This window comes from Ammospiza caudacuta, chromosome 7 (genome assembly GCF_027887145.1).
Source record: "Ammospiza caudacuta isolate bAmmCau1 chromosome 7, bAmmCau1.pri, whole genome shotgun sequence".
Taxonomy (NCBI): Eukaryota; Metazoa; Chordata; class Aves; order Passeriformes; family Passerellidae; genus Ammospiza; species Ammospiza caudacuta.
The window spans coordinates 36057681-36076991 of record NC_080599.1 but is presented as its reverse complement, the minus strand read 5'-3'; positions in this window follow the sequence as shown (position 1 = coordinate 36076991).

Sequence of the window (19311 nt, the reverse complement as noted above, 5' to 3'; positions counted from 1 at the left end):
ACTCTGAGCAAGGAAAGATTGCATCAAGTAAGAAGGTTTAATCCTAAATAGAGATCTTTTTGAGGAACATATTTTCAAACTAATTATTTTTTCCCAGGTCAGAAAAAGTAGAAGACCTCCTGCTGTCTGGACATGAAAAAGTACTACAAATATGACTCAGAGCAAACAAAAATATGTCCTATATATACACATAAAGTCAAAAGCATGATTTTCACATTCATAAATACTGAATTAATGACACTTCAGATTACCTGTACGTCATATGTTTACAACTATAAAACACTCTGAAATTGGCCTATTATTCATTTTTATTTGCTACATTTTCTTTAAATTACATACAAGAAAATTGGTTGCAATTTTAGTATTGCAAACCCACAGCATTTGACTGCATACATATTTTTTTCCATATTGCAGTCAGCACATACATCATTTTGAAAATCAAGTGTATCTATTAGGCTAAAGGTTTAAACATTTGTTTCATGAAAGATCATTAAATATAAAAATCAGGATTGCATGTGTAGGTCTAGAACACATAAAATTAACTAATGTATGTTAAAAAAGGGTAATGTAAATGCACAGAGTGCCTTATATAAATAAAACAATTCTAGGCAGGGAAAATCATACAAGGACATGCTCTGAAAAAGCAATGAGCATGCAGGCAATCACAGAAGACCTTTGAACAACTCAGTTGAATTTTTACCATATATACTACATGGATAACATTTTTCAGGATCATGACTTCAGATACACAAGAGCTGATCCCACTGAAGTTGATTAAGTCCCTTTCTTCTAAGTACCTCTACAGAAGTAATATGTATGTATTTAAGGAGGAATGAATGAACATGTCTTGTGTAAAAATGAAGCATATCCTCAGCTTTGTAAAAACTGTACAGCACCAGTGAGACTTACAGTTCTGCCTGCAGATAAAATGTCTGTGTTTCTTAAAACAACTAAACTTAAAATATTTATCTTTTAACAGCTTTTTAGGTGGCTTTAGGAAAACATAGCAGAGGACCAGGAGGTCCTATAAGTGTCTGTATCCTGCCACTCCTACTGCTTCCTTCCTGTCTCTAGTGGAGTTCAGCCCCACTTATTGATTTCCGTTTTTTGAAAAGATTCATTGCTGTCATAAGAGATCCTAGAAGGAGGAGATGTTGGAACAAGGATGGCAGGCTGTCTCTTGCCTACACCCTTTGGAATGCACTTTCTTGCTAAGTCAGGATTGTAGCCTAGGATTCCCATAGTCTGCTGTAATAGGTGCAGGTGAAACCTGAGTAACCAGACATGAATCTCATTCTCACCTCTCAGATAATCTCACACAAATGATGATACACATAAAGAATGTGCATCTTGTATTGTTAGAAAGCATTAATTTTGTGCTAATCTTGTAAATGCAAAAGTTTTAGCTTTGCTGAGGAATCCTGCTTATTGGAAAAAATATATGTTGCATGCTGGAGTTAGTTTGCTATTAATAACCTGATTTCAGTAGCTCACCATTAGGAGGAGTACCTATACACAAGAGGAATGAATGGTATCACCATTGAGAGCTTAGGAACTGGTAGATAAAATTTCTGAACCTTAAGAAAAAATTGTATTATAATTCTATTTTGAACATCTGTGCTGCTACTTAATGGTGATTACACTGAAAAATCAGTGTCAGACTGAGCACCCAACTGTACAGCTGTCAGAGCAATACTGGGAGGGTAAATTAAAGTATTACTCAAACACTGTACAGAAGACAGCCATATAAATCTTCCTAAAAACACAGCAACATTGTTTTCAGAGCAAGTCTGGACAGTGTGCAGTAATAATATATGAAAATATCCACTGAACAGTAGACAATATGTAAAAATAATTTGCTTGCCCTAAGCATTTATCCAATAGGCTGATGAAAGAGAGGCCTGCAGAAATAAACCAGTGTGTGACAGGGTAATTAAAGACTGGATCATAGTGCAAACATACTGGGGACATAAATAAGGGTTAAACAGCTGGCCTTAATTCTGCTGCATAATCATTTAGGAGTGAGATTTTGAACTCAACATGCTTTTAACATATTGAAATGTACATTCTAAAATGCTGCAAACACACTGCAGAGTATATACAGCTGTAATGGCTAATAACACATGAAATTTTTAAAGCATAACACAGATATCTTTCTATGTCAAAGCAGGATCAATTCTATCCATGTCACTTCTGGCAGATATTTGTCTAGCAGTTTCTTGCAGGCTTTTAGTGATGGGCATTCCTCTCCAGGCAATCTAATCTAACTTTTCCTTCACTATCCTCACTGTTCCAAAATTCTTCCTAATATAAAACTTGAATCATCTTTCATGCAATTTAAACCTCTTATTTCTTTTTATATCCATCACAAACATGGACAACAGCTTGTTCCCTGCCTCTTTGCAGCAGTTTTCTATGTATCTGGAGACTGTTATCTTGTCACACTCATTCTTTTCCTCCTTTGGTTGAGCAATCCAGTTTGTTAACTATGTTCTCCAAGGTCATGTTCTACAAACATCTGAAACTTCTTGTTATAATCCTCTGACAAGCTATAATTGGTCTCCATTTTTATGAAGTATGGTACATAAAGCTGAATTTAATATTCTAGCTACAGACCACAAGCTGAAGAGTACTGCTCTAGCCAAGAAGAACAAAGGGTTACTTCACATGAAGAATTTAAATAAAGTATGTCCATAAGTTAAATACCATACACTAAATTTTAATCTGGCACATAGGTTTGGGGAGGTTAAGTATCAAATTAAAGATTTTTTTCCTGAATCTGTGTTTGCTTAATTGCCATATTACATAGTTATACAGTGAAACACATCACCAGTGATATATTATTCACTTTAGCCACTTCCTTTAAGTTGTTCAAGAATGGCAGCTACAGTGAATAGACTTATAGTTGTGCTAAAAAGCTTTTGCCTATTGAGCCATGTTAGCTGTCATCTCAAGTGAATCCTTTCAATCAACATAATAAAATATGTTAGCAAAATCCTGTATGATTAATTCATTGTAATCTATCAAACCTGAAGGAACTATTAGGGTGGAAAAGTAATGGATTCTTTTTATTATTGTTACCAGAGTCACAGCTGCTTAAAGAAGAGTGAAAAAACAACAAGGCAGGTTGCATGCTGCACTACACCAATGTACGGTGTTTGAAGATTTTTCCATCAGAGCTAACTACGGGTTGACTCAGGTAAGAAGGAATTTGGTTTTAGGAAAATAGAAAAAGTATCTATTTATAAAAATAAATCTGTGCACAGAATTTCAGGCAAATAAAGAACATAGTTTCTGAAGCTAAGGAGCTCTACATGTATTACAGTACATTGGATAGAACCATCATTGTGTACTGAAAAATTACATTAATCCTTCAATAATTATTTACTTTGCTGCTTAATACAGATTGAATAACCCTTAGAAATTCCCAGTTATGTGACTGGAACAAGATTCCCAAGAAAGTAGCTAGTCCTTTTTTGCAGAAGAGTTTTAGGAAGCTTTTGTGATATCTTTGTTTTTTCAGGATGCCTGGGACAAGTACTGGGAGAGCACAGATGCACAGCAGCTCAGGATCACCAAACTACAAAAGATGTATCACATTTCTTCACTTTTCCCAAATAATATTTCTGTGACAGCAGAGTAGCTGCATTTCCACATGGCCCTGCCTATTCTTGCTCAGACTCTGAACCGCAGCATCCCTAGACTGCCTTTCTTTGGCTGCCCTGCTCCCAAGGTCAGAGAGCAGCACAGCAATGATCATTCTCAGTCAGCTGCTTTGGCTGCTGCCTGTGCTGAGCTGAGGATGCCACCATTCCAATCATGCCGGGAGCTTTTTAGGCCAGAGGCTTTCCACAATTAATGTCAGCTGGTGGCTGGGTGGCATCCAATGCAGGGTATGTCTCACATCCACCATCTGCACTGGGTGTGCTGACTGTGCTTGCCAAACTCAGGGTCCCTCCAGTCTGTTCTGCTGCTGTGGGCACAGCCCCTGCCAGTGCTGCCATTCCAAGGCAGGCAGGAGTTATCTGGGACAGAGAGCTGTGTCTTCAGCTCCATGCTCACACACCTCTGTGCCAAACCTTCTACAAGCTTTGGTAAATGCAGCTCTTACTGCTGTTATAAAATGTTCTGCGCAGGGGAAGGGGGACCAATAAGTCTCAGGTGACAAGCTTGGGTGGGAGATAATGTGATTCACTGTCAATAATGATGGAGACAGCTTCACCTGCTTTCCTGCAGCACTGCTGCATCTGTACTCCACTATTTGTCCTTAGGAATTTTTTACACAGTTCAAGCCTAAGAAACTGAGGTACCCCGATAAAGTTCTTGATAAATAATTCATCTGCTCATGTATTCTTTGCACATACCTGCAGTCAAGGGCTTTCATTCCTCCAACAACACAATAAACTGAAAGACAACCGCTTGACATCATCTGAAATCAGCTTATTTAAAAAAAAATTAGGCAGGAAGGAAGAAACAGTCTAGAGATATTAACATGTACTGAGCATGACATATGGTTTTACTACTATTTTACTAGTTTTGTGTTTATTTCTCATTAAATTCACAATCTCTAAAATATGGTAAATGGGTGAATTTACATTAAAATTCTGATTTCTATCAGGAGTACAATTTTTCATATAAATGCCTTCTTTGTTTCCATTTGCTGAGATTTGAGTCATATCATTGAGTGGTCTTGGAGCTTATGAGCTGGATGCCTTTCAAATGAAAAATAAACCAGAAGCGAAGTTCCAGGAGCAAACCCAATGCACTCTGGCTGCTAATAGGCATACAGTTCCCTGGAACTGCCAAGAATTGCTATGAAATATCTCCCCTCCCCAAATGTAGACATCTGCACCATCTGTTTTGTTCTATAGATCTACTATCATGCTTGAGTATGTCTGACATAGATGGAGCCATTATGAATCATTCAGCCCATTAATAGAAATCAGTTTTCTTAACTTAGACTGCACAGTTTATACTTGTGTGTATGGATTTCAGACAGTCTCACCATGGCAAGACTGCACAGAATTAGTAAATCTTCTTTACCATATGACCAAGGTGCATAGTAATTGGTATTAATAATTGGTTTAATTATAAAATCTAGAGTGATTTTCAAAGAATTCATGCATGATTGTATCTCATTCAGTAACATTAAAGCAAAATAACACAATGATAGGATGCCAGGAAACACAGTTATAAAAACAATGCCTCTCAAATGAGCATCTACAAAAGGTGCTTAAGCAACCTATTGAAACAGAGCCTGGCTAAATTTCAGTTTATGAAACATTTTTCATTGGATAAACCTAACTTCACTGTTTCCCATGGTTCTTAAATTATGTTTCGTCACTGGCATCAGTGAGTTGTGAAATATGCTATGAACTATGAGGGAAGACATGATTTATAATCCTGATCTCAGTTGCAAAACTGCTTGCTATCATTGTAACTTAAAATTATGCCTTACTAGTATTGGTCTTACTCTTCATTACAACACAAAATCAAAAACTGGTAATAACAAAATAAACTGAAACATCAATGCATAATCAAAGCATTGATGAGTTTAACAATTTCTCCAAATTTATGTTAAATAAGGTACTTGAAAATAAATCTCTAAAATGCATCATTTACATAAATTACCTGTAAATCTGACTCCATCAATCTTTTTTGGTTTTGTCTATTTGGGTTCAGAAGCATGAAGAGCTTCTACACAAAAAATCCAGTGGATTTAGTCACATGCTGAGACAGTTACAAGGGCAGATCCCAGATGAGGAAAACTCTACAAGACAGGAAGCCTGAAAAGTGACGCTGAGGAAGTGACGCTTTTCCTCCATTTCTGAGGAAAAGCATTTAGGAGTTGTGGAATCAATCAAGTGAAATCACACTAGGAGCTGAGGTAAATGTATGCTGTTTTCCTTTGATTACAGGCTTTCACATTGTGAAAAGTAAAAAAAAAAAAAAAAAAAACCCAAACAAACCCCCCAAAAAACCATTATTGCAATTTATCACAAATTGCAAAAAGATTTTGAGATACTAAGTTAAACAGTGTCCTTTCAGAGCACCCAGAAATAAAAGGGATTGCAATTCTTTCTTAAACAGAAATACACAATCCTGGGAAAAGTTAGCTAGGTGACTGGTCTGTGATCTTTAGCTGAACATGCAGAAATGTTAACACTGCCCTTTCTACTTCTGCAGACCTTCAAATACAACAGCTTTGCCCCTTTTGACCCAAAAGAAGGAAGTGGTTTGCAGAGTGCCAGAAGCTCAGTAAGGGACTTTGTTAGAGACTTAGTCAATTAAAGGCTTTAAATGTCAAAACCAATATTTTTAAGCCAAGCTACAAAACCAGTCAGTGAAAAGATTGGGCAAAATTACTAATGTCCAGTTGTGCAGGGTAAATAAGCTAAGGCCTTTTAAAGGAACCTTTCATTCTACCTTTTTGATGTTAAAAATAAACCCAGAGCCTTTTTGCTGAAAAGAGGAAAGTCACTGTGCATAGGCACACTTCATTTTAGAGCATAAGTGGGATTTTTAAAAGGTTTTTAAAAGGTTAATGTTGCTGAAAAACAAACGGGGTATTTTCAGTAATATTTTCCAAGGGAGAATCTCAGCTGAAAATGCTTTCATAATGACCATGTCTGCTAAAGGAACTCACAAGGACTTTTCAAGTGCTTTAAACTTTCTGTTACTGTCTTTCCAGCCTTCCTTTTCTCTCTGAGTTCTTTCTGGATAAGTCTCAGCCTCACCAAGTCAGTGGCAAAACTCATCATTATTTCACCCTTCAACATTTGTGGCAAGTTTTTACAAATAGACAAAATGGGTGCTGGTGTTCAGAGAAGAAAATGTGCAAACCTCTACACACCCTATGAGAAACAGAATAAAGTAATTAATCTTTTCTATGTTTTTGGCACATTTTGAAAGAGTCATTTTTCTTGACTTAGTCCTCAATACTTTTGCAAACTTCCAGCCGTGGTATGATTTCCCTTCTTTGACAGTGAGCTGCAGAAATGACATGCACAACATTCAGATCAGGACACCAAGTGACACTGCAAGTACTCTTACAGCTTTGACCTTCAACTCTTCTTCCACACTGACTCACACATTACATTACCCATCAGGCAGCAAAAAGCACTTTGCTGACAAAAGCTGCTTTTCACTTACGCTCAAAGTGGTGAAAATATCCTAGGTAAAAGGACTTTTTTTTTCCTTTCCTTTCCCTATGATGAATGCCAAAGAAAATTGAACAAAAAGGGGAACAATTTCTTTGGAAGTACCTAATTTTTGACACAGCTCTATTTTCTGCTTGATTTAATGGGAGGCAGGAAGGTGGCAAATTTAAGAGAAAACTTGAAAATAGTCATTACATCGGTTTGCTGACCAGTTAGTTTGGCAGTGAATGACCTAATTTGTTCCCTAAGACTCTCTCCTATTTGATATCACAAGAAAAGCTCTGTGTGTTAAAATGTGCATCTCATTACATTATGCAGCACAGGCCTTCATAATGTGATGAGATATGACATGAAGTTAAATAAAAAAGTCTTTTGTGCTTCTGCTAGGACCGTATGTTGCAATATTTTAAAAGTCTGCAAACATAGGTGCCTCAGAAGTCGCACTGCTGTCTTAGAAAGGCACTAACAGAAATTGTCCTCCTAATTCTGGCCTTAACTAACTCTACAGTTTGTTTTTAAAACACTCCTTTTTTAGTTCCTGGGCCAGATAAAAGGGAATGAAAACTCTTAAAAACTCTTATTCAGAATTAACCATTTCTATGTCAACAATGAAACAGATTCAGAGTGGGCAGAGACCAGCTAATCTCAGTTTAATAACAGCTAAAGGCATGGCCCTCTCCATTTCACAGCCTCAGTGTTCAGGGCTGTGTTCTGACTCTGGATACTCTGGTCAAGACTGAAGATAACTCAATTGAAATCAAAGTTACTCAGCCTAGGCAAAGTTACTCAGCCTAGGCAAACTCATCCTGCATGTTCTGTTTTACTCAGGGGTTGACCTCCTATTGTCTTAGAGCTGATGGGGAATTTCCGAAAAAGTAGCAAGGAAAAATGTGCCAAGAGATTCCATTTTTCCTCTTCTGGGAAATTTGTCTAGGTTCTTCTGTAATTTCTTATTTGCTTATTTGCTCCCCCTTATTTACATCAGGGGAAGGAAGGAAGATTTAGCCTTCCAGTTCAGTGTACCGCTACTTGTACCTCCATTTTTCTAGAAGTTTTTCAGCAGGATAGCACATATTTTAATTGAATGGGGCTGGGATGAGCTTGAATGGAGAGACAACAGCTGGTGGGTTTCTGTGGAGATCTCTGTGTGTGCACGTGTGCGTTTTTGTGAGGCTGAGGGGTGGCAGGGTGTCCAGGCAGAAGGAAGACTGCAATATTTGACCAGCTGCCTCTCTGCACCCCGCATCTGCAGGGTTTGGCTGAGCCCAGCCTCTGCATGCACACCAGGAGATGTTTTCCCTGTGGTGCCCCTTCAGGAGAAAGCTGGGGTAGGGGTACTGTGGTCTTGCCTCTTCAGGCCACCCCACTTCCCTTCATCCTTTCCCATCCCACAGGAGTGGGGAAACCCTGCCATGGAAGGTCCCTTTTCAGTGGGGACCAGGAGGCAAAAGGTATTACCCCATCTATTTTCTATCATTCAAATTGATTTAAAAATCTGAGGTGTAAACAGAGCTGAATACTTATCAGGCTGCTACTACAGAGCCAGCTCCTGAAGCCTGGAGTGAGTCCTTCCTCACTCAGTCAGGGAGCTTTAACTCAGGAAATATGAATAAAAGTTTTCAGTCTCTATATAAAAAACAGCAATGAGCAAAGGCTTCATTAGCGGGAGAGGCACATTGATCTCCCTCTTGGCAGGGTCCTCTGCTGCTGCCCCGCCACACTCTGCCATCCTGTGTGTGGCCTCAGGAAGGTGCAGGCCGGGACCAGCCTGGGGCCGGCAGCACCCACAGCTCCCGGCTGGATCCCACCCTTGCTCCTGCCACCTGTGCTGCTGCCCAGAAAATGGCCCCACACACACAAGAGATGGCTGGAGGGGCAGTGGGAAGTTGTGAGGACAAAGACAGTTCCAGATTAAGAATGCCCTGAAACACCTTGAGCTCATTAGCGGGCGGATTGCACTGTGCTAGGACTTGGTGCTGGTTCAGGAGGCACTTCAGAGAGCTGGAGGTGAAAGCAGATCTGCAGCTCACATTGTTATTTAGCGCCAAAGCCCTCAACAGAGTAACGGGGCCAGGAGGAAATATTTTGTAACACTGTGATAGATATGTAGCATAAAACAAAGCAAGGTACTAACCTACCTTTGCCCTCTGAAGTCCCTGTAATTAAAAAGAGTTACCCTGGAATGAATGATCGTCACCAGGGGTAAAAGAGAGCTGCATTAAATTCCTTTATGTCACTGTCTGAATTCTGCATATGGGAGTTTCATTAAAGACAGTGTTTTTCAGTCATGATGTTATTTTCTGTTTTGCCTACAAATGGTGATGAGTCAGTTCTATCAGGCTGTCAAGCGACTTCAGGAAGCTGGAGGAAAACAAAATGAAAAGAAAACCCAAGCAATCTCTCACTTTCCCCTGGTATGTATAGGAGTGGCTTTTCCTTCCAGCCAGTTATGTGTTTATATTTTCTTCATTCCCCCTCTTTGAAAACAGACACTTCTTTGCTGAGATCCAAAAGTTCTGACTTCACTCAGTTTATGCCTCATTATATACTGGAGAAAGTCTAGTGTCTGTAGTGCCTTCAATACTCTGTTTGCTGTTTGTCTCTGAGAATGAAAGATGAGGCAGGGAGACACAGATGAAATCCTGGACCCATTAAAGGCGAAGGAGTTTTGCCATTGACTTGTCTGGGGTCACAGTTTTGCCCTAAGTCTTTTATTTCTGTCTTGTACAATGCCAGGCAGCTGTCAAAGCTGATGCCTAGTCGGTTCATTAGACTGACATGATCAGATTTCAATTTCACCAAACCTAAACTCTTGGCATCTGCACACAGTTTAGACCAGAGAAAAAAGCCAATTTTAACACAAAACATTCACACTTTTATGAAAGTATGCAAGTGGTTTCTAGTATGAATACACATCGAGAATGCACCAAACAGTTTTGAAACCAGTTCAGTTTTGCAAAGTGATATAAAGAAAGCTGACAATGCAAATTGTGAGCCCTCAAACCCTACTGCTTCCACATCAGTTCTTCACAATGCAACCACCATGATTTGGCTATCATTACCTTGAATTTATACCAAAGCAACATGGAGGTCTTAGACTTTTCTGGGAGCAAACACTAAGCATGTACAAGTAATAAGAAGAGCAATATCTGCACAGGTTTGGAAACAGTGAACATTATGTCAGCACATCTGTGCATCTCGTTTGGACATAGAAATTAATTACCTGGAATTGACTGACAAAGCAAGTACAATTTTCAGATCCTTTCTTCAGTATAATATACTATTGCAATAGCTATCATAGAAAACACAAATCTGAGTTAGAATTGTATGTCTTCCAAAGACAAATTAATTGTTGAAGTAGATATGTTTGTTTTAGAATTATGCACCTTCACCTACTCAATCTAGTGAATATTGTCCTCTTCAGAGGATAACAGAGATTTGGCTACTCTAAGTGATACCTTTGCAATAAAAACTCCAACACTGTAGAAATTATAAGAGCACAAAAATCTCTACAACCTAAAGATTTAAAGCAGCATTTTAGTTTATCTTTTTAATCTACCTCCTGCTTTTTCACTCTAAACCAACAAAATAAAACCAGACATTCTCCAGCATGGCTGACAGAACAGCTCTGAGAAAAGGCTGAATTTTGCAAGATGTATCACTACAGGAGTTTGTACTAAAGCTGCAAACTTCAGAAAAGGTGAGATGAAACTTTTCACAACATTGTCAGCCTTGATACAGCCACAGCACATGATCCTGTGTTAGGCAGAGCTACTGACAGTGGTGGGTGGGGGCTCGCGCTGGAAAAGGTCTGCAGGGTTTGGGCATTCTGCCAATAAATCCACATAATGCTGAGGCTAAAAGCCTGAATGTGTTCACATTTACCCTCATATTAAGCATGAGTAATTACCTTCCAATGAGTGGAGTTACATGCACGTAAAGCTAATGCAAGAGGGAAGACTCTATCCATATGATGGGAAAGGCTGCCTGTATAGAATAATAAACCCCCACTGATCATTCCTATATTTTTAGAACTGAACTTGGGCTGAACCTCTCTCAAGGTTACAACACTTTCGGGTAACTGATGTCCAGGCCTGCATTTTTGGCTCCTGGCCTAGATAAGGACTTCAAGCAAAATAATCAGCTTAAGGGCTGTTTCCCACTTGAATCAGAGAGGAAGTAGGGGAATCTCACCAAGCTGCCTTTTTTCAGATGACTTCCAGCCCTATTTCCAGACCTGTGGGGTCTGTCAGAAAACCCTGCAGCAGAGTCCACCCTATTTTGGAGTTTTTCCCACCTGCTGACATATTTGCTGAGTCTCCACAGCGCCCTGTGGGGCAGAGATCTGCCTGGTGGCTCTGTTGCTGTATAGATCATGGGTCTGGTCTCGAGGAATGCCCTGCAGACATCCTGCACATCTGACATGACTTCAGTGAAATTCTCTGCTTGGCGTGCATCCTGTCACACATCACTGAGATCTCAATCTCAGTTTCTTTAGAGGAAATAAAAACATACACTTGTGGGCTGTTCTCAGCCAAATCCCAGCTACAAGGGCTTTAAATAATTGTCCCCAGACTTCTGCACTGTCTCCTTTCTCTGTGCCAAGATTTTTTAATTCTTTCCCCTCTCTGCCTTTCCAGTTTGAAAACTGTGCCTTATTTGTTTCAATTTTATTTCTTTTTACTCTCATTTTTGTTGGTGGAAGCAAAGTTTCAGAGAACATGAATGAGATGCATGTTAAAGCCAGCCTAGGTAGCACAGAAAGTCCAAACAACTAAGGCCACTTGGAAATGGTGAATATGTCTCCCTGACTGTGGCTGCAAAATCCCAAATTCTGGTCAGGGTCACCTCTTCTGCTCTGCCAACCTGCACACATGTGAAGAGCTATTCAACACTTTGGCCCGGCAGTTTCTGTTGGATAAGACCCTTTGGTTTCTTGATTAATGTTTACTCCATAATTCCATTTGTGCGCTGCCTGGCCCGCCTGCATTTCCCTTCCCAGGCTGTTTTCTGACCAATCTGCTGCCCCCGTGCCCAGAGCACTGCTCTGAGCCCAGGCCAATGCAATTATCCCTGCAGGCATTTCCAGGGTGTGTTCATCATCACTGCTTTGCACAGATCACACCTCATGAGAACCAGCTGATTTCAGAGCACTAACTAAGGCGTGAGACAAGTGTCTCTCAATGGGGACAACTGCTGGGGGAATTCTTTTGCTGATTAATAAATTGACTTTCAAAAGGGGCATTGTTTTTCATCCAACTAGTACTTTTTACCCACTCCTGAAACATAAAGAAAGTTCAAATAGATCTATTAAATAAGACCCAAAAACCTCACTGGATTTCTTTAAAATCAAAACCTTTGTTATTAACTAGACCAAATTTTAAAAGAAAAAAAATAAAATGCATTACAATTAAAGCTCATATATTCAGAAAAAAGTAAATTTAAATTAAAATGAAAAATGGGTTTTCTCCCCTCCTCTTCACTGCATTCTCCAAATTTGTTTTTAAAGTTTAGTCCAGATAGTTTTTTTCTTCAACACTTGGGTTTAAACTGTTGATCCATCAGAGGGTTTTTTGTTTGTTTGTTTGTTTGAAGTTGTTCGAAAATTGCCTCCTTTTTCTTGAATTTGTCCACCAAAATAAAGGTAATTGTTATAAATTGCTAGGATATGTTCAATGATATAAGACATTTGCTTAAACATGCAAAATGATAAGTTAAATTCACAGAAAATATATGAGTTTTTTCTCTGTGTAGCTCTTTTTTTGTATAGCTTCTATAGCTGGCATAAGTGTGAGGAATAGCGTAAGTGTCACAAATAATATGTTCTTAGATGCTCGTCTCTAACTTCCTTTAAAAGCAGCACTTCACAAAATTATGTTGACTGGTATTTTTTAGAATAATTGCGATACCTTGGTGTAGCAATGTTGTCCACAGTAGAAATTCTGTAGCTGGCACTCCATTATTAGCATTTTGATTGCACCAAATGTATCTTGAGATGAAAAGTAAACATCATTATCCTCACTGGAATGCAGGTTTTTTTTTTTTTGCTCCATAATTACAGGTCTGATCATTACCATTGCCTTTCTTCAATGACCCAGGAGTAGTAGAATATGGAGGTAGGATTAGAGTAATGTGTGATTGATGATGGCTGCTTTCATTACTTTATGTGGTAAAAGTGAGCACCTAACAGATGGATTTCATCACTATGTAACATATAAATTCCAGTATATGATAAATTTCTGTACCTCCAGTGTACTGCAATATTCTTAGCAGAAATAATGCATTACTTTAGTGAGAACTTTCATTAAATTACATTTGTGCATTTCATTATACAGAAGATTTTTTCATCCTGAATTAATTATTTTTTATTCTTATTATTATTATGCAGTATTTTTTAATGTCAAAAGATAACCTAGCAAGTAATACTCAGTTAAAAATGCAAGGAGAGAATATGTTATTAGGCTTTTCATGTTTTGTGGCTCAGAGAATGGCTGTTTGGCCTGAGAGCTTTTCAAGAAGTTTTACAATTAATTGTTACACACAAGTAGACCTCTCTCTTTTGCCTAACGATGAAGGACAGATCTTGACCTCTGCTCTGGGAAGACCAAATTAAACAGACAGCTGAGGATTCTCCCAATGAAACAGCTTTTATAACCCAAGGCTGCTCCTAAGAGCTGTTCTGGCATAAATATCTGCAGTCAACTCTGTAAAGATGGATCAAAGTTCTTTAGTAGAAGCAAAGCAGACTCTGTGTTCTGCAATGTTTCCAGACTGTGAGTATAGATTAAAAAATGCATTAAGTACATAGTAAAATTGTTAAAACAGTATATTTACAGATTTGTCAAGGTCTGATCCTTAGCAGTGTCATTTAGTACTATCCTAGTTTGTTCCTTTAAAAAGCTTTCAATGCATATAAAGAGGATCATTTCATAAACTGTCTTTTGAGGTATAACTCAAAAAAAAAGATGGTCAGTGTATTTTTTAAATTTCCTGTATTAATGGCTCTGTAAAACATGAAGTTTTTACTCAAGTGAATCCTTGCCCTTTTCAAAGACATGAGCTTGGTTTCCCTTGCTTCTCTCATACAAGCCCAAAGTTCTACAAACTCTGGTCATTGTATAATCTGCAGACTAAAATGACAGGATCAATATATTCACTCCCCATAAGCGTAGGTGTCTTTAAGTTCAAGCCATAGAAATATGCACACTTACTACTCTAGGATGTCCTTAGGTGCATCTGACTATACTAAAAAGGATTTTTAATCCTAAACCTAAAAACATAAAACCACTTCTATTTTTGTCAGGCAAATTTCTACATTAGGCCACACAGAGCAAAAGTTGCAACCCTTTACTAACAAGTAGGATGCCACATATCTAAGGTAATTGGATTTTCATTAGGTCTCTAAGCATAACATTTTATAAGTTTTTTAAACAAACCAAAGTTCACAGGGAAGTAAATTTTACTGCTATATCTATGTGCTTTTCAAAGCAGTGATGTAATCCTGCATAGTGACTGAGACCCCTCTGACCTTCATCAGAAGAGACAACCTGAAGCGCTTACGCATTTCCTTAATACTCTTTCTTTTACGGGTCTTCTCTTATGAGAAATTCTACACAGAAACTTTCTGTAGATCTAAGATACTTTTAATGCACTAAAAAAATACATGGGCACATTTTATTCCTCCAGAAAATGAATCCATAAGTTGTTGCTGACTTTAGCTGACCTTCATGCAAGTGTTTCATGATCAGTATGGAATGTGGGATGTCTATGTCTGTAAAATGTTTTGTTTGAAAATATAGTCCAATAACATTGATTTATGGTGATGTCTGCTCTCTAAACCCTTATGGATACTGCATTTAGAATGAATGAAATAGTGACAGTTCATCACTCTGTGTGAGGTGAGCAGACTTGAAGCGTGAATCACACTTATATATGCCTAAGTTATTTAAGTTATTGTTAAAGTTCAAAAATAGTTTATATTTCAGAATTTCACTGTAAATAAATGGTTTATTACTGGCTTCAACATTTGTGTCTTCTGCATGTGCATTCAATATTGTAAAAAAGGACAGAACAGTTTCAGAGAAGTTTCATACTCAACGAATAGATTTTTAAAAGAGGAAAAAATTATGAATTTTATAGCTCGTAATTACATGTGTTTTAAATAACATTGGCTGACTGCAATATCCTGATGTGCATTATAAACAAACCCCAAGATATTAACATTGAAAACTGACAAATCTGGGAGCTGAAATTGAGATTGATGTCATGGCAGGTTCATTATTTACTTCTCTGCAGACGCATGTCTCTGGTAATTGCATTGAATATTTTTTTCAAAAGGCAAGCCATAAGATGCATTGCTCTCAGTTCCCCTGGCTTTCACAGCAGGCAGAAACAGGGTGAAATCCTAATAACTGATGAATAGCTCTCCACTATATGTCCCAAGAGAACAAACTGAAAAAACCCACCACTGTTACAGTGCTGTCTGAAGGCCATTTAAAAGCAGCTTGTTAGTTGAACTGAGCAGTAGAAAAGCTTGCAGTTAAACAGTTTTGCTAGCAGGTGTTCCCACTGCACTGGTAAACTCCTGAGTGGTTTAACCCATAACAGAGACATAGCAAAATGAGGGGACACAAAAGGACCATTTTTTTGGGATTTATCCATTAGATAGGAATTTTACAAATACATCACTATAAGAATAGTAGAAGTGTTTTACTTGTGGAAGATGTATGAGGATGAGATTCAAAATATGTTTTGCAAACACACTGTAAGCAAATACAATCCCACAAAGCCTTCCACACATGGTTAATCTTGCTGAGTCCACATAATGAAGTCAATCAAAAAATATATAGTTAAAACATTTTTGTTCAGTCTTCCAGTCCAAATTTAGAAGAATTACATTCATATTTGATTCTACCCAGATATACACAACCTCTCTAATTTGCAAGAATCCATCAATGTCTGGTTTGTAAATTTTAATTCCAGATGAGTGAGTTAAAGAACTAGAAATGGGTAGCATCAACACAGGCTACCCAAGGTCATGTTGTGTTCTTCCCTGTCTGAGAAGACAAGTATATGCTATGAATAATCACTTTTTAGACTTTAAATCAAATCTTTCTGTTTTTTCCATGTAGCCCATACCCTATTTTCAATCCTGTCTATAAAAAATACCAGGAGGCAGCTACTACAGACCAGACATGAGTTCCCTTCCTATGAGAGGGAATTATAGGTCCCCTCTGCAATGTCATTTCAATTTCATTCTTTGAAATACATTATAGGTGACTCTGGATTGATGTTGGATGGAATATCATTATATGATAAAATAAGGCCTCTAAAGATATTATATGTCATTTAGTATGAAATTCTTACTCAATCTTCAAAAGAGCTCCTTTTTTTCCGACTCCAGGCTACAGTGCCAATAGAATTTTTAATGGGCAACTCAATGAAAATCTCAGTCATCTGGTATAACATGAGAACAGTAGAGAATGAGAAGTGTGCCATTAGAAACCAATACTAGAAACTTAACTTCTTCCTTTACTAATAGTGGAATATAAAGCCCTAATAAACTCTGTCTTTGCAAGCAATTTTTATTGTGTTTTGGATCTTTGGACTGGGTCTGTTTTGACATTGCTCTCTTGGGAATGACCTTCCTGGCTTAGAAGACATAGGATGCCATGCAAAAAAGTAGGCATAATTTATCACAGAGGACATTCTTTTCTTCCAAATTTCCTCTTCCTCACATGGAATCTATTAATGTTTCCTTTAAGATTCTTGAGTGCATAGGATATACTCTTCTGTTTTCTTTATATTTATCTTTGACCCTATCTCAGGTGATATACTTAATGCCAAAGTTGATATTCCTTGTAAAACGTGTCAAGAGGTTCAGTACATCCAGCCTGAAGGAAATAAATTTTGGATATAAATGAGAATGTGTAAGTTGTAAAATTTTATGCAGTAATTGAGTATGCTCTGTTTAAAGTCACTTTAAATGTACAACAACAAGACTTACTACAAGGGGAAATAGAAAGTCATATAATAAAAAGAGGGAAGACAAAAGAAGGGAATACAAACTTGAAACATAAATGTCCTTATCTAAATTTATGTTTCAGAGCCCAATTATTTAAAAGGTTTTGGACTTAACATGAAAGAAGAAGACAATGAATGGGGTCAGTTTTCAGTTTTGATCTAAAGGTTTTCTCCTTGCTTAGGTTATCAGTGAAAAAGAGAACAGAGTTCAGCCTGATGCTTGCCAGATCAATGCAAGGAAAATATGAATTTGTTGCACCCTAGTAAACCAGTAAGAGCTTGGACAATCTGATTCTCATTCCAGGGTCTAAATATTGTTTGTCTATTGATAGCAGAGATAATAAACTAGCAAGATATCTGCTGTTCCTGGGCTCTGGTGAAGTGTAATCCCCTCAACAGGGTTTTCTATTGGGCCTGTGACAGTAGTTGAGATTACAGAAGGAAATCTCAAAGTGGTCTCAAAAGAAAGGGTCTTTGGAAAGATGGAGACTGCCACAAGAAATGATCTCACACTGTAGAGGAAAAGTGGATCAAGAAGGAACATACACAGGCCATGAAGGCATTGTCATTCTAAAAGATGGCAATTGATTTCCAGTAGAAAGAGAAAATATGGAAATTTTAGGCATTGAAAATCATCACAAGAAGTGACATTTGAAATGGAAGATGAAGGTTAAAACAGCTAAGAGCAAAAAGAGCAACTTCCAAGCAAAGTTGAAAGAGAATTAGAAGATTGTTGAAGATACTGTTTCTGGACAATTCCAGGAATTTGTCAGATCACCAGGAACTGAAGGAACAGCACACACACACACACACACACACACACACACACACAAACACAAGGCAGTATTATTTGAATCTGTATTAAACCTGGAACAAGGATCTCATTCACTCAGAGATCAGGTTAGCATAGTATGATCTTGCAATCTATTGAGAGGCAAGGAATGTTTTTTACAACCTCCAGCTTCGGGGCTGAGTCACTGCAGCCCTGACTGGGTAAGTCTGAGCAGCATCTGCTCCCCTGAGCTGTGTCAGAGCCACCTGCTCTGCCTGCAGCGCCAGGCTGGCTCTGGCTGCGGCCACCCTCCTCCCTGGATGCAGCTGTAGGATCAGAGTGCTGGGAATCCCTGAAAATACCACCTACTGATCAAAGGAAAGTTCAACCTGCTTGGAAAAAAAGTGCATAGAGCTATAATAGACCTTAATTTTCTCAACATTTGTGTAACATTTGTAACGTCAACAAAATACCGTGTATTTCAGTACTAAAAATACTTCCAGGTTTTTGTCCAAGGAATAACATAATTTTATTGCACTAAAAGGAGTTAGAAGCTGCCAAACTGATGGCAAGTAAACCTACCCAATTACAGACAAATCTGTATGGTAGTTTCAGAACATTGAACCACTCTGCAGAGCCATGCACTGTGATTCACTAATCACTGTCCTTTACACTTTAATCAAAGTAAATATAGCCATCTCAGCTTGTTTGAGCCAAATATTTAAAGATTTGGCTTGCAGTTATAACCTCCTTATGCAATAATTTTGCACAATTATTTCTTACTTGTATCCCATCATCGGTTATTTCAGTGTAAAAATAATCTGAATAGAGTTCTTTGTCATCATAATATGAACCATAACCCAGCTTATTAAACTCTTTTTGGGGACTTACCTGGCTCAGAACATAATTATTATGTCATCTTATTTTTTTTCTCTGAGTAAGTCTCTATATCTGTCTCATTAACAGCACCATTTAGAGTTTCCTTACATGAAAACGATCAGTTTCATTAATATCAGAAGGATTAACAAGCAAGAAGTGGCATTATCATTATATAATAAACAAAATATTTTTGTGTATAGAGTTTTATAACAGAATATTCACTTTACAAAGTCTGAGGGGTACCATCAATTCTGTAATGCAACACAAACTGAAGAATTCTCTGAAGGTTATTCAGTTAGGGGTGGCAGGACAAAGCAGGGTTCTGAGGTATTGTAACTCACATTCCTTCACTCATTAGGCACCATTTCTTCATTTAATTTGTTATTCTCTCTAATATAGGCTGAAGTAATCATAAATTGGTGGATAAAACAGAACAATGAAAACCTGGTTATTTCTTATCTAGCAATTATGATTTTA